Source organism: Aethalodelphis obliquidens, unplaced genomic scaffold (genome assembly GCF_003676395.1).
Source record: "Aethalodelphis obliquidens isolate GAN/ISIS:26980383/991018 unplaced genomic scaffold, ASM367639v1 scaffold36, whole genome shotgun sequence".
In the NCBI taxonomy this organism is placed as follows: domain Eukaryota; kingdom Metazoa; phylum Chordata; class Mammalia; order Artiodactyla; family Delphinidae; genus Aethalodelphis; species Aethalodelphis obliquidens.
This window is the reverse complement of record NW_020837980.1, coordinates 16990392-17006004: the sequence shown is the minus strand read 5'-3', so window position 1 is coordinate 17006004 and position 15613 is coordinate 16990392. Positions and strand designations below refer to the sequence as shown.

The following is a 15613-nucleotide window of genomic DNA, read 5'->3' as shown; positions in this document are numbered from 1 at the left end:
TTAATGTGGCAGACAGCCAGATTTCCAGTAGCCCTGAACTCAGCATGTTGCTGTTTCTAAGCAACTACTTGTGAAGTCTTGTGGATGTAACTAACTGAATTATAAATAGGGTTATGAGCAGAAGTGCAATTGAAATTGAGATTGGTAAGAAAGGCATACTCTTTTTTTCCCTCCCATTTAAATTTGAGTTATTCTTTATGCAGAGTCAGTTTTTAGAAATCTGGCTCATAAAACTTGGGTGTACTAACCCTGTCAGGAAGACAGTAAGGGCTCTGTAGAGGTTTTTTTGTAATCACACATCTGAAAGCCTTTTTTTGATTATTAGGATTGAATAGTCTATACTGGACAGATGGCAGTTAGTGGAAAATAGAGTACTTCTCCTAAGTTTCATGGTCATTCATGTGGAAAGATGACCACACATAGTATTACTGCCTATATTTTTTTCCCACATTTATGTTAAAATCTACATGTTGTAACACTTAAATTTTGGCTATATTTTTATACTTTTAATCACATTGTTTCTTTAGTGTCTTAAAAATTGTCCTTTAATAGTGACCATATAGACATTTGATAAATGCATGAATACACCAAGCTATCTTCGCCATTTCTCAGTAGAGCAGTGGACTTTAGAGTGGAATTTATTAAAATTTTATTTAAGAATCAAAATATAAGTATTCTCTCAGGTCTTCTAATTTGTTTTCCATTTATTCCAGATGGAAAACTTTAGACCTAAAGATTTTAAATGATTTGCCTAACCCAAATCTCTCCAATCTGCGTTTTTTCTGCGTTATTCTCTTACTGATACAGATCTAACAGCTTTTTTTTTTTTGCATTCATGTTTCATCAGTTTATACGAAGTTTAATTGTATTCTGTAATTTAAATTAGAAACATACAACTGAATTCGGTAACAAGCACAACTAATATGAACAGATTTAGATGAGAGTAGAAGAACATGAGATCTCAGTATGCTTGTGGTTATCAATTGTATGTTCATAGAATGTGTGGAAAACATCAGCTCATTTGGTCTGATGGTTAAGAGGAGAGAGACTAAGAGAGTTTCCAAAGTATAGTGTTTTTTGGTCAGATCTGCAGATTTTTTTAGGTTCTGAAAGAGGAAACAAAGTGATAATCCTTGGTTTTGGGTAAAGGAACTCTGCATTTTCTTAAAATACATCACAAACTTTTGATAGTAGCTTCTGATAGCCCAACCTGTATTAACTCAGCTTTTTAGGAACATTTGCCTGAAGCAAGTAGATTATATTCTCACGTATTGTTTGCCAGAAAGATTTCAGACTAGGAACATAATTTTTCTTTTTTTGCTCCCTGTGGGGGGTGGGGGTGGGTGCTGGTCCATTCTGAGTTGTATGCCCAGGAGAGATCTTGTTATCAAAAGCATAACTTTTTTTTCTGAAATTCTAACTGAAGAAAGATACAGATTTGCAGATAAGATCAGCTCAAAAAGTTGTGGTAAATAGAATTTTAGTTAGAGCTGCAAAGGGATAATATACTAGCAATATTGCTTTGCTACAGAAGAGAAAAATTATAGGTACAAAGAAGAATTTGAGTTTCCTCTGGGATATGAAAGAAGATTAGGTTTCTTCTTTTAGTTTAGTTATATTTGTTATTAAAGTTAGACTTCTGTACCCATAGGCTAGGGCCACAAGAACATCTGGTTCTCAGCTGACATTTTAAATTCCTGTGGGTTGTTGGAGGGGAGGGTCTACAGATGGGGCAGAGAATGGAGAGATGGAGGGTGATGTTTCTGGAACACATCTAAACTTGTCCAGGGCATTTTAGTTGCTGTACTAATTTTTAACACTAAGGTGCCATTGATTATTCAATCCCCCCCCAAAATTCCTATTGGTGTGTGATAAAATGTTTACCTTGAATAATATTCTGCAAACCTCATGCTTTTTCTGTTCTCTTGAAATGAAACTGGCTAGTGTAAGTAAAAATAAAAAGTATTATAACTGCTTTAAATAATACCTAAGAAAATATGAAGTGCTGAGATGTATATCTAAAGGGATATTTGACTTACATATCTGGAATTATAAAATACTTTTTCCCACTTGTTGTGCCTTGTTATCAAATTTTGACCCATTTGTTATATTCTCCCCCACTAATTGTAACTCATAGGTTAATTCATACTGCTTTCCTTTGTGATGAGGATCATAGTTTATTTGTTCAGATAAGTAAACAAGATCTATGTACATATAATATTTAAGTTATCTTAAAGATGTGAATACAGTTGTAGTTAGATCTGTATATCCAAGTCACGTGAATACAACGTTAAGAAAAGTGAAGACAATAAGCTGTTACTTTTCATTCAGACGAATGTTTAAAATAATAGTATTTATGTTTTTAAAAAGGCATGGTTAAACTTAATTTTAAAATCTACCTATCTTTAAATGTCTAGATTAAAAGGATATACTGCTCAATAGATTGCTCATTTGATGTTTCTTCATCCTTCACAGGAGCTCTTTTTGTTACTTAAAACTGTTCTGCGTTCTTATATGTTTTAGAGACATTGTTTCTAAGCTTTATTAAAATAAGTCCTTTACATGTAATTTTCATAATGAACTTTTTAAGACTTTCCTAGTATCAAATATATGAATTCATTTTTTGACCAAAGAAAACATTTTAAAGTTAATTTACTACATCACTAAAACATACTGATGGAGGGTTTGATGTAAGAAATATATAGAACATGAAATTTGATAAATAGCATTTGTTTTAATATGGTTTGATTGTCTAACCAGCCTTTCATTTCAGCAGCTATAATTTAAATTTTTGAAATTAAAAAGTTCTTTTTCCTTTTCTCTTTACTTTCTTTTTGTTTATTTATTTTTAAATTTGGTCATTCCTCAGTAGCCCATAATCTTCATAGTTATTACATTAGACTGCACATTGTTTGCCATCTTTAGGAATTAAAATTTCTCCAAAGTAAATTTGTTATGTACAAGGAAACATGCATACTAAGCATACTTAGGTTGGAAAGTTAGAATGATGAAAAACATTCTTTTATTTGGGTGACAGAATAAGAAAAGTCAAGTGTTGTCAACTTTAATATTATCCCACATTAGACAAAATTGAAAAACCAAAGATAGCAGTATTTTACAGATTATATATTTACATGTTTAACTTTTACTTGACATATACAATAAGATGGTTTGTTTTCCTCACTGACAGGAATTGTTTTAGTTTGATTGAGGAAACAATTATTGAATGTCTACCATATGGAAGACACTACTGTATGTTGGAACAAGTTTGTGTCAAAAATAAATAAGGCATAATCCCCACCCTATTTAGAGATCTGCTTTGATAAATTATTTAATCTTTGTATTTTTAATACACAGTAAATAGTCTTTTACCCTTAAGTAAGATTCTCAAATGATTGCAGGGGAAAAGTGATAGGAAAAAATGCAGTGGTGTTCAGATTTGAGAGATTTTTAGAGGTTTAGAGATGTAAGAACTATGATTAAAGTGCTTAATTTTTCTCCTGACAAAAGAATGCTTAAATATATATGTACATGCACACACATATGTATATAAGTAAAGTAATATGGATAATGGCATGTAACTTGAAAGTGGCCCATTAATTTAGCTTAGCATTCATTTTTCTTTAACTGCCACTTAGTAAGAAAAAGTTGCAAGTTTAATATTCTAGATGATGAAATGCAAGGTGCATCTTTTTTCCCCAAGAAAGTAAAGGTTTTTTGCTGGTGGTTTTGCTCTTATAGTCACATCTATTCTGGGATTCATACTAGCATATTGTTTCTATTTTTAGGCTGTTGCCGGGCAGATTAAAAATTTCTCCCCTTATGATTGCCCAATTTCTAGCTTTCTGATTGGTTACATGAACCTGCTTTCTTTAGCCAACCACAGTGACTATGCAAATTGTATTTCAGTTTCTGTTGCAGTGAGAGAACTGATAAGATGGCTGCAGGGGTTTTCCTTTGGGGTATGTTTATTATTTTAGAGGATTTTCATCATTATGTAGTAATAAGCAAAAGTAGATTTCTTTCAAAACGGTATTTTAGTTTTTGAAATGTAAAATCAACTATCTAAACAAGATTTATGAGCCTTGAAAAATGTCTCTCATGTCAGATTAGATTAATTTTAATGGTGCTATGTATTGCACCCTGTCAGAGGCAGCATTTTGTGTAAGTAGGCATATGTTACTTTTTGTTAGTAAATAAGCATTCTGACTCCTCAAATGAAGGTTGACCTTTGTATGTAAACCTGCTGTATTTGAACATGCCAGCATGTTAGTTTGCAATTCTGTCAGAAATATTCTAGATTACTACCTTTGCTTTATAAAGAATAATTTAGTTTTTTCGCTTAAGAATTATTTTTGATTTTAGTTGTATGTATATAGCCTATTATTCTTTTAGTCAGTATTTACTAAGTGTATACTATATGCCAGACACTGTGTAGCTCATAAATATTATTCCAGGTTACTTACTTTATTTTTTGTTCTTTCGTTAAATGACCTCTGAAGTACGTCATAATGATACCAGCATATTTTAAGATGTTTTCTGACAACGAAGCTTGGGCACTTAAAATGTATTAATCTTATACTAAATACATGATGAGATGTGCCAAAGTGTTTCATTAAACATAGGTATTTCAGTCAATTTATACTAATTATTTCTTTTTTTAAAAAACTGAAGTATAGTTGACTTACAATTTTATATATTTCAGGTATAAAACATTCGATATTATATGTTGCACACCAAAGTTATTACAATATTATTGACTGTATTCTCTGTGCTGTGACATTACTTCCCTGTGACTTACTTATTTTATAACTTGTAGTTTGTACCTCTTGATCCCTTTCACCTGTTTTACCCATCCCCCCATTACCTCCCCTAATAATTATTTCTAGAAAGATACATGTAAAGTACTGGTAAATACAGTGGCAAGACACTTCATATTGAATAAAGACAGTATTGATAAAATGTGACAAAGCTTTATGTAACTCCAGTTAGTTCAGTAAGTATACCTCATTTATAAATATTATCATTAATTACGTGTAAGGCCTTTTGATTATAGTGCCAGTTTATAATAAAAGGGAATGCTCCTGCTTCACTTAAGACTTCCTAGTCCTTTTGGTAAAGATGGTTAATTGCATTTTCCGTGTGTGGAAGACTTTATTCGTATATGTACCTGGAGTGTTCATTTGCACCATGCTCAGTACTGTTTTTGTTGATAAAATTTGTTTTGTTCGTTTATCTTATATGAGTATCTCATGCCCATTATTACCATCCTGTGAGATAAACATCATAGAATTATGTCCCATTTAGGAAAGGGAAAAAAAGTAATTGGCTTATCTAAGATGAACACGTGGAGAACAAGATTGCTGTTATTTTCTGTATATTGCCCTTTATCACTAGTATAATTACACGTATACTTGTTGGCCTAGAAATGTAAATTCCCTAAAGTAGGAACCGGTACTCAGTTCTTTTGGTATAGTTGTTTTGTCCATCATGAAGGTGTGACTCAGTAAAAGTCATAGGTTAAAAATAAATGAAAAAATACTCAACTCTAGTTTGCTATTTTAAAAAAACAGGTTTATTGAGATGTAATTCACATACCGTACAATTCACCCGTTTAAAGTATATAACTCAGTGGTTTTTGAAATATTCATACACTTGTGCAACCATCACCACAATTAATTTTAGAACATTTTTATTACATTATAAAGAAATCCTGTACGCTTTAGCAGCCATTCCTCATTTCTTCCCCAACCCTCAACCCTAGCCAAGGCTTTGCCTTGAATCAGTAGATCAGTTTCGAGAGTAGTGACATGTTAATATTAAGACTTTTGATTCAAGAGGTTAAGTTATCTTTCTGCTTATTTAGGTCTTCTTTAATTTCTTCAATGTTTTGTAGTTTTTTAGAGTATTAAGTTTTGTACATTTTATTAAATTTATTATTTTTGATGCTATTGTAAATGGAATTGTTTTCTTAATTTCATTCTTAAATTGTTCATTGCAAGTATATACAAATACAACAGATTTTTATATTTTATTTATTTTTTTTGTGGTATGCGGGCCTCTCACTGCTGTGGCCTCTCCCGTTGCGGAGCACAGGCTCCGGATGCGCAGGCTCAGCGGCCACGGCTCACGGGCCCAGCCGCTCCGCGGCATGTGGGATCTTCCCAGACTGGGGCACGAACCTGTGTCCCTTGCATCGGCAGGTGGACTCTCAACCACTGCACCACCAGGGAAGCCCTACAACAGATTTTTTAATATCTTGATCTTATATCTTGCAACCTTCTAGACTCATTTACTGGTTCTAATACAATTTTTAGTGGATTCCTTAGGATTTTCTATGTACAGGATTTTATCATCTGCAAGTTGAGGTAGTTTCACTTTTTTGTTTTCAAGGTGCATGACCTTTATTTCGTTTTCTTGCCTAATTGTCCTGGCTAGAACCTCTAGTCAGTGCCAAATAGAAGCGGTAAGAGCAGACATTTTGTCTTGTTTTTGATCTTAGGGTGAAGGCTTTCTGTCTTTCACTATCAAGTATGATGTTAGCTGTGGGTTTTTCTTAGATGCTCTGTATCAGATTGAGGAAACTCTCTGGTTTGTTGAGTGAGTTCTGTTGTTATTTGCTTGGGTGACTTCTTAGATGCTCTGTATCAGATTGAGGAAACTCTCTGGTTTGTTGAGTGAGTTCTGTTGTTATTTGCTTGGGTGACTTTTAAAAAGATACTTGAATGTTTAAGAACCTCTTGGTAATCCTGTTGGAGCTAATATATGAACCAGTCTGCAGGGTGGTTAAATTGAGTGTGTACTGTCAGAACTCATTTACTGTGTGGATGGGCCTTAGCAATTCTATCAAATGACTCTTCCATTTCAAAGAGATAGAGAAGAAAATTGTGGCAAATACAGTATAGTTTATCGCTTAGCATTTTGAACGCTAGAACACTCCCTGGTTGCAAAATTTAAAGGATGAAATGCATAAGAAATGTTCATATGCAATGGAGACAACTCCATGCTGAAATTGGGTGTCTGTTGACCTTATTAAGTTAATTATTATCTGTGTAATGAGATGAATGATAGCAGCGTGGTTACTGATGTATTAATTCAGATGTAAAGTTGAATTTGTATAACTTGTCACATAAATAAATGGGAAAAGAATATGCCTTGGTTTAGGGCTTGACATATAATTACCCCTTGATAAATGTCAGTTCCTTTTATCCCTTTAAGGTGTGTTGTTTCATTAATGAAAAGGGGAATTTATAGAAAAAGTATAAGGTATGCCTGGGACTAATAAACATCAAATTCAAGAGTATGCTTATCTTTGTGTTAAGGAGTTGGGGATGGGGAAGGAGGAGCATGCTATCTGGTAGTGTTACACAGAGGGCTTTGTATTTAATTTATCTGGATAATGTATACACATGTGTTCATTATATCAGACTTTATATCTTGCATGTTCACTGTATTTCATAATGAAAAATTAATTATAAAAGAGCATCAGTATAGCTAGACATTAGTAAAATAATACAAAATTTGAGCTAGAATCAAACTTAGCACCCATCTGGTCTAACCTCAGTTTTACAGTTGAGCGACGTGAAATCTAGAGAGTTTGGGTGATTTATCCTATGACAACTGTTATGGTAATGCTGGAACATGGAGTAGATTCAGTTTTGTTAGTTTAGAAATCTTTGTTGTGCTAAGCTTTTATAATTATGTATTTTTGAGGTGTGGTAGATTATATAGCTCACTGTTATTCTTGTTCTGGTAAGATTATATATCCCTGCCTTTGCCATGTGACATGAAGTCTTTCCCCATGAGAGCTTTTTTCTTCTCTACCCTCTTAATGTCTAACTTGGCTTTAGCCAAATGGAATGTGAGTGAAAGTAGTGCTATGTCTAAGAAAGTAAGTACTATGTCTAAGAAAAAGCTTTAAAACCATTGTATACTGTATGGTTCTGTCATTGTGGATTTTCTCTCTGCCACAAGACCTAGAATTGCAGGGGGTGGGGGAACAGTTGCTGCTCCTTCAGCCTATGACTTAGAGTGAAGAAGAATCTTAGTTATTAGCCAATAAAAATTTTTTTTTCATACTGCATTATCACCTAGTGAAAGCTGACTGACACAGAAAGTAAGCTCTCCGTTCTTTCAACTTAGGTTGGGTCAATAAGAAAAGTAAAAGCTATTTCCTGGCATTTGAAGGATTTACATCTTTCAACCTGTCCTAAATCATTCTGGGTGTTGTAATTCACCCAGGTAAAGTGTGAAAAATTTTGGACAAGTGGTTCTTAAATTCCTGAGGAAATAAAATACATGGCCTTCTGTAACTTTACTCATTGCTGGTGGAATTTGGTGAGTGAGATAAGCTAGTGGGTAGGGCTCTGATGGATAACTGGCTAATTTTCTAAGGGGGTGTAATTTGGTAAGTGTGTTCTAAAATTGCATTTGTTGGATCAGGTCAATTAATTTGACTTTGCCTATATAACAGAATGATCCCCAGAATGCACTTGGAGAAGTGATTTTAAGGTATCTTGCATTTTTTCATGTAGACTACCTTAGAATTTCTCAAAAGATCAATATCAGTGAATGCAACAAGTTAGACTGTAGTGACCATTCTGGTTTGATGTGCATAACCAATATTGATTTGCTCGTGCTTTGTCCAAGGAATTGTTGGTAAAGCAAACTCCCTGTTTCCTAGGGGATATTCCATTACATATTTTTATATCATTAGCTTGATGACAGGCAGAAGGGGTTGTTTGTTGTGTCAAATATTATGAACATTCAATACTTTACTGAATTTGTGAGTATAGGTAAGGAACAGATTTCACCAATTAATGTTTTTTAAAGTGTGGTAGGATAGCTATTGACAGTGTTTTTATGCATGTGAGAGAAGAACCATAGCATAGTAGAAATGAAGAATTGTGAACTATAAGGGACTCTGGATCCTCAAGTAAATATTGCCAGTGCTTTGTGAGTGGCTGGGAGAGAGAAGTTTGGAAACAAGATGAAAATCTTTGCGGGATTTTTAACAGAAGTAGTGATTTTGTTTCACTACAGTTTTAGAAAAATAATTATTGACAGAGATGACAAGATATCCAGTATTTAAGAGAAAAATTTAGGAAGTCTGTATACTAAATTTGAGCAGATAAGTATCAAGAGGACGAATCACTGCACTAGCAGTTTCACCAGTCTTCATTAATGGGCAGTAAACACACGCAGATTATTAACATTTGCTGTGCAACACACTGATTATTCTTTATGGTTTTATTGCCAGGACTATTGCAGAATTATCAAGTAAAATTTAGGAGTGCAAAGTAAAATCACACAGCTCTCAACTGACAATGGGATTCTCAAAGAACTCAGTAGCAGAGCCTCTACAGAGGCTAGGAATCCTCAGCATAAAGTGATTCTTTAGGAGTAAGCCATTATTAGTCAAGCCTATTGACTAATATTTATTTAAGCCATTTAACAAACTCAGATCTGAATAAAAATTATTTTCAGCACCCCATTATTCAGAATAATGTTATACTAATGTCAGTTAACAGCATGAATTTAATTGGAGTAACTGTGTCAAAGATAGAAGTGTCAAGTCCACTTAAGTAGCTTTGCTTAACATTTTGAAAATTTTTGCTAAAGTTTTATTTTTAAATACACTTCATCAAGTATCCATACTTTGAATTAACATAGTGTTTATGTGTGTGCGCGCGTTTTGATCCAACAGTCCTGGTACATTGTTAGTTAAGGCAGTTCTTGGAAAGCAGTAGTATAGATCCTTGTTTATTTACTCAGAAAAACCCCACCATAGTCCTGTTATTGAAGCAAAGAATCTGGGGGTATATTACGAATATGTGTCAGTTTCATCATTCACCTTTAATTTCACACCGTTTGGATTCTTGGTAGAGCACTTGCCCTCATCTGCTTCCCTTGTTGCCGGGCAAGGTACGTGATGCTGATGTCTGATTGGTTTAGGCAACTACGGCTTTGAGCCAATCAGACAGTGAATTTCAGTTCTCTCACAGGACTGAAGCATTCAAGCAGCTGCTGATTTATTTTTCCTATGGGGAGACTATATAAACTAAGAGTATGGCTGCAGCAAGCTCCCTCTTGGGTGTGTTTGAAAAATTACAGGGTTTATCTGTAATTGAAGGAGAAAAACGTGAGGTTTATTTAAAAAACTTGTTTATTACTAAGAAAATTTTATAGGTAGTAAATTTGAGAAAAAAATTCTGATGACAGATTTCCTATTTTTATTTTATAATTTTACATTTAAAGGACTGTAGAATGATGTAATATAGGAAAAATTTGCCTTTAGTTTACATGAGTATTTACTATGTAATATACACATTTGCTTTATTTCTTCAAAAGGGGAGAGCTCATAACCTTTTTGTAACCTGCTGCCAAGGGCAGTTAAGGAGAAAATAATGTAGTAATTGTACTTACAACACTTAATACAGGTTATCAAGAATCACATTTTAATTTCATTAGATGAATCAAACTAAATCAGTTCAGTGCAGTAGACAACAAAACACTTTATAATGCTATCCATAGTAAACCTTTTTTGGGTCCAGAACACAATTAATTTTTGGAATTGGAAATCTGTAACAATAGAGGTAGGTGAGTGTGAAAATAATCTTGTTAGTTGTTTGGATTTAAGGTTTTGCTGGATTTTTAGTATAAATGTTTTATAAACATTAAGGACTATGGAATTTTAAAAAGAAATTTACATTTGAATTTTGCAGATTCTAACCCATTGTGTAGAAAAGTATGTTCTTGTTATGCATTGTCCATGTTTGACTGATTCCCCAGGTAGGGAATGGATTTATATTTCTGGAAACATTCTTTAAATGAAAATAAATAAGATTTATACCTTTTATCTTATTTTAATTTATTTATATGATATATTTAATATATATTATGGACTTAGAATTCTTTGCAATTATGTTCTAGATTACTTTTATCAGACAAAGAACCTCACTGAAGTGTTGTGAATCCAGGTTTTAACTATGTTTTTCTGACCTTATTGTCTGTCTCCTGTTGCTGGGCAGGAATCAGAATGCTGGCTACTGATTGGCTGAGTTTGTGACCAGCTCTTGAATAGCCACTTAAATTCTTGAGCTTTTTGAGCAGGCAGATTGTAGGCTAAGACATTGCAGCTTTTGGTAATACTTCTCTTTGTTGTTTCATAGCTATAATCTCTTTGCTAGAAAGAAGAGTGTGAAGGGAGTGGGTGGAGGGGGATGAAGCAGAATAGAAAATAATGGTTTCACTTAAAGAAGAAGAGGCTCATTGGGCTTTACTTAAAAATAATTAACACAAATTTCAAAAAAAAATTCCAAGCCATAGAGACTTATTTGCAGGTAACACATCCTTCTTGGTTATTTAAATATAAATTCCTTAAGTAAAGGTGAAATCCTTGTTAATGCTGTAGAAAAAGATTCTTTTTTTTTATAGTGATAGTATTTCCCTAGAGTTCTTGAATCTGAATATATAGAGTAAGGACCTAAAAGCACTTTTTTCTTACTGTCTTTCTCATGAAAAAATGTTTTCAGGAGAAAGTAGTTCATCACGTTTTACACATTTACTTCTAGGTATGGCAGACATTTTCTGCTGTAAAATATAAATGCTTTTTCCTGTGAAAATAAATTACAGTCTTGTGAGAGCTTCATGATTCTAGTGTTGCCACCTAAAAAAGTAGTATTTCTTTTGTCAAATAGTTTTGTGAATGGCGTCTCAGTTCCAGATGATAGTATTTAAAATGATCTTTAGAAATGTTTTGTTCCGGTACTACAGTCATGGAGACTTGTTTTCAGGTAAACACACCCTTCTCTAATGTGTATCTTTCTTAAATATACATTGCTCATGCAAAATAGATTTTTAAAAACTTAACTGCTGATTGGTTTGCATAGATATGGCTGAACTAGTTTGAACTGGTTGTTCATGCTACGGTTGTTCATGCTACTTCCTTATTGCTTTGTCTGTTATTCATTATACTTAGAACCCATAAAAAATCTTGTAAATGGCTGTAGTGTGCACCCTTGTGGGTATAGGTGGTAGTTATTCTGTAATTCTTTGTATAGGTAGTCCTTTAGTGTACTAAAGGAATTGAATGGCAGTTTTGTTGATAAAACCAGCTTGCTTCGATAACATTTATTTTTATTAAATGTTACTTGGTGGTGGCTATTAACATTGAACGTGATGTTTGCGTGTTGGATTTTCTAATTCATATACAAAAAATCCCAGAAGTATTTAAGAGAAATTTGTTTCGGATTCTCTAGTTTATGCCTAAAGCCATTGTGAATATACATAGACAATTATGATAATAACATTTATTGAGTGCTTACTACCTTCTAGGTGCTTAATGTATAGAATCTCATTTAATCATTATTACAACCTCTATGTCAGGTACTGATATTCCCTTTTTAAGGTGGCTGAAACTAAACATTGAAAGGCTAGGTAACTTGCCGTCTGTCACATAGTATATCGGAGAGCTAGAATTCAAATCCATGTTTCTGTTTGCAGAGTTCATGTTCTTAATGGGATTACTAAAAATTATGAAAATATACTTTTTTTTAAAAAAGAGGAGTGTTTGCTTTTACTGCAACTGGCAATAACGGCCACTTCTGCATAATGGTTGAGAAATGTGGCTGTTATGAGGTCAAAGTCCCAAAGAATTGCAGTTCAGTATTTGAAAATATTTAAAGGGTAACCATACTCCTTGTACTGTAAATTTAATCCTTTTGTATGTTTGGAGTCAGCAAGGAAAAGTGACTAAAAAATTTGCATTGTATCTTTGCAGAAAATTTTTCAGTTAGTGTGAGTTTCAAATGGATGGTAGATGGGAAAAATTTTGAAGTTTAAATTTTAGCTGCAGTTAATAACCCTTAAAATAGTGCCTATGATAATTTTGCGTTGACGTTTCTTCTCAATTTTAAGGTAATTTCTGTAAATTGTTTCACTCATCTCCATAATTTAAATTAAAAACCTAGAAAGACCAAGAAACATAAGTAATTGGCTTAAAGTAAGAGAATGAATGCAGATTTTATACCACAGTCTAGAAGTACTGTGACAAAATAGTTGGTTCTCAGGCTTTATTGGCCTCCAGCAAATAGGCTGGGCCATAGTTTTATGCCTTTCAGCTAGAGGAACAGTGGAACACCAAGAACACACCTGTAATTGAACAAGTTGGGTTTATTGTTGCAGTGAGAGAGAATGTTCACCATGGGGAAACAGCGAGGCATATCAGTAGGAGGATGTTAGAAAAAAACCTGGTAAAAGATTCAGTTATAGTATAGTTGGGGTTTTGGGGGTGGGGGTTGAGGCAGTAGAGCCTTACTCTGTATTAGGTGCTATCAGAAAGCAGGGGCAATTCTATGCTTGTGTATCTCAGCAACTGTTATCTATAGGGAGGACAAACTACAGCGAGGATAAAGCTGCAATTGATAAAAAAGTGTAGCTATCACTTAGTCAGAGAGGGAGATGTTTAGTATTTTACGGGATGCTGGGTTGCACAGTGACCTTGTCTAATTTGAATGGTGAAGTCGTTTTATGTCCAACATGATTTAGCTATAAGCATCACATCAGTTTATAACAACAGTGAGCTTTGAGCCTTAGATAAGTTCCCAGACTTCCGGGGCTGCTTTTTTCCCTTCTCCAACCAAAGCAAGTATATCCTAACATCATTCCTACTGGTAATGGTGATGTTAAGTGAATATCCAATGTAAAATTAATATTCTTGATTCTGTATATCTAAGTCCTTAAAGGACGTTTGTTTTATTCCACTATAGACTGGCAACATTGTCTTTCTCTAGGACCAAGTCTTTTGTTTGCCTTACTGCACTGACCAGATGTTAACACAGAAACAATGATAGAGAATATCCTTATCTTAGTTCTGATCTTATTTTACCATTAAGTATGATATCTGCAGTTTTCTTTGTAGATAATCTTTATTAGATTTGAGTTGTTTCCTTCTGTTAGATTTCTGAGAGTTTAACTATGAGTCAGTGTTGAATTTTGTCAAATGAATGAATATTATGTGTCTGTTGAGATGATCTGTTGTTTATTTTCATCCTATATTCTGTTTTTATGGTAAATCACACTGCTTGAAAAAAATGTTTTTTCTTAAATAACAGAAATGTATTGTCTTACATTTCTGCAAGTTAGAAGTCTGAAATCAAGGTGTTGACAGGGCCATGCCCCCACTGAGGAAGCTAAGGAAGGGTCTGTTCCACACCTCTCTCCCAGCTGTGGCTTGTGGCTAACTCCATTTTTCACACAGCGTTCTCCCGTGTGTGTGTGTGTGTGTGTGTGTGTGTGTGTGTGTGTGTCCAGATTTTCCCCTTTTTATAAGGCCACTGATCATACAGAATTAGGGCCCACCCTAAAGACCTTATTTTAACTTGATTATCTCTGCAAAGACCCTATTCAAATAAGGTCACAATTTGAGGAATTAGTGCTTAGGGCTCTAATGTATTTTTATCAAGTGGACATCTTGGTTGGGCCTATAATAAAGCTATAATGCTTCGTGTCTCACTCGTAAATCTACATTGCTTAATTTTTTAATATGAAATTGACCTTGTATTTTTTTTAATGAGCTTCACATGGTCATAGTGTATTACCTTTTAAAGAAACATACTTTTAAGTAACTCACAGATGAAAGAAGAAATTACAATGGAAATTAGAAAATATTTTAGTAGAACAACAATGAAAAATATGACACATTAAAATGTAAGATGCAGCTAAAACAGCACTTAGAGGGAAATTTATAGCTTTACATGGATACACTTACAAAAAAAGGGAAAGATTAAAAATTAATGATTAATGTTTAGCATGTTGAGGACCTACCAGACTGTTTTCCCAAAGCAGTTGCACCATTTTACAATCCCATTGCCATTGTAGGAGAGTTTCAATTTGCCCACATTCTTGCCAACATTCATTATTTTCTTTGATATAGCCATCCTGGTGTGTGTGAGCTGTTGTCTCATTTCGGTTTTGATTTACATTTCTCTGGTGACTAAATGATGTTAAGCATCTTTTCATGTTTCTTGCTTATTGGCTATTTGTGTATCTTTTAGAGAAATGTCTGTTCAAGTCCTTTGCCCATTTTAAAATTGGTTTTTTTGTTGTTACTTTTCAACTGCAACAATATTTTATATTCTATATTTTCCAGATGCAAGTGTCTTATCAGATACATTATTTGCAAATGTATGATTTGTAAATACAGTTGACCCTTGAAAAATGTGGGGGTTAAGGGGGGCCGACCTTCCGCACAGTTGAAAATCCTCGTATAACTTTATAGTTGTCCCTTCGCATCCACAGATTAAACCAACTGTGGTTCAGGTAGTACTGTAGTATGTATTTATTGAAAAAATTCCAAGTTTAAGAGGACCCATGAAGTTCAAACCTCTGTTGTTCAAGGGTTGACTGTATTTCCTTCTATTGTGTCTTTTCACTTTCTTGATAGTAACCTCTTATTAATGTGTTTACAGTTGTTAATTTAGATATTCCTGGTTGCAAATGTAATCTTTCCTTATGTTCCTTAATTCTCCCTTCTTTTTTTCCCCTTATCGCTATACCTCTCTCCCATTCCCCTACTGCTTTCATTCTCTTATAATTTTATCTTTCCTTTGAC

The 15613-nt window shown here is 33.8% G+C and overlaps 1 protein-coding gene across 3 annotated transcripts in view; it reads left to right on the top strand.

Moving 5' to 3' along the window:
• The window catches only part of ATF7IP (activating transcription factor 7 interacting protein), a 127759-nt gene that overhangs the window by 33774 nt on the left and 78372 nt on the right, over positions 1–15613 (top strand). Inside the window, exon 1 of one of the 3 annotated variants that reach the window (XM_027129540.1) lies at positions 11700–11795. The exons of the other annotated variants lie outside the window; for them this stretch is intronic. The gene's annotated coding sequence lies outside the window, so the exon portion shown is untranslated. Of the gene's footprint in view, positions 1–11699; positions 11796–15613 lie in introns of those variants that run through there. 3 annotated transcript variants of the gene reach the window in all.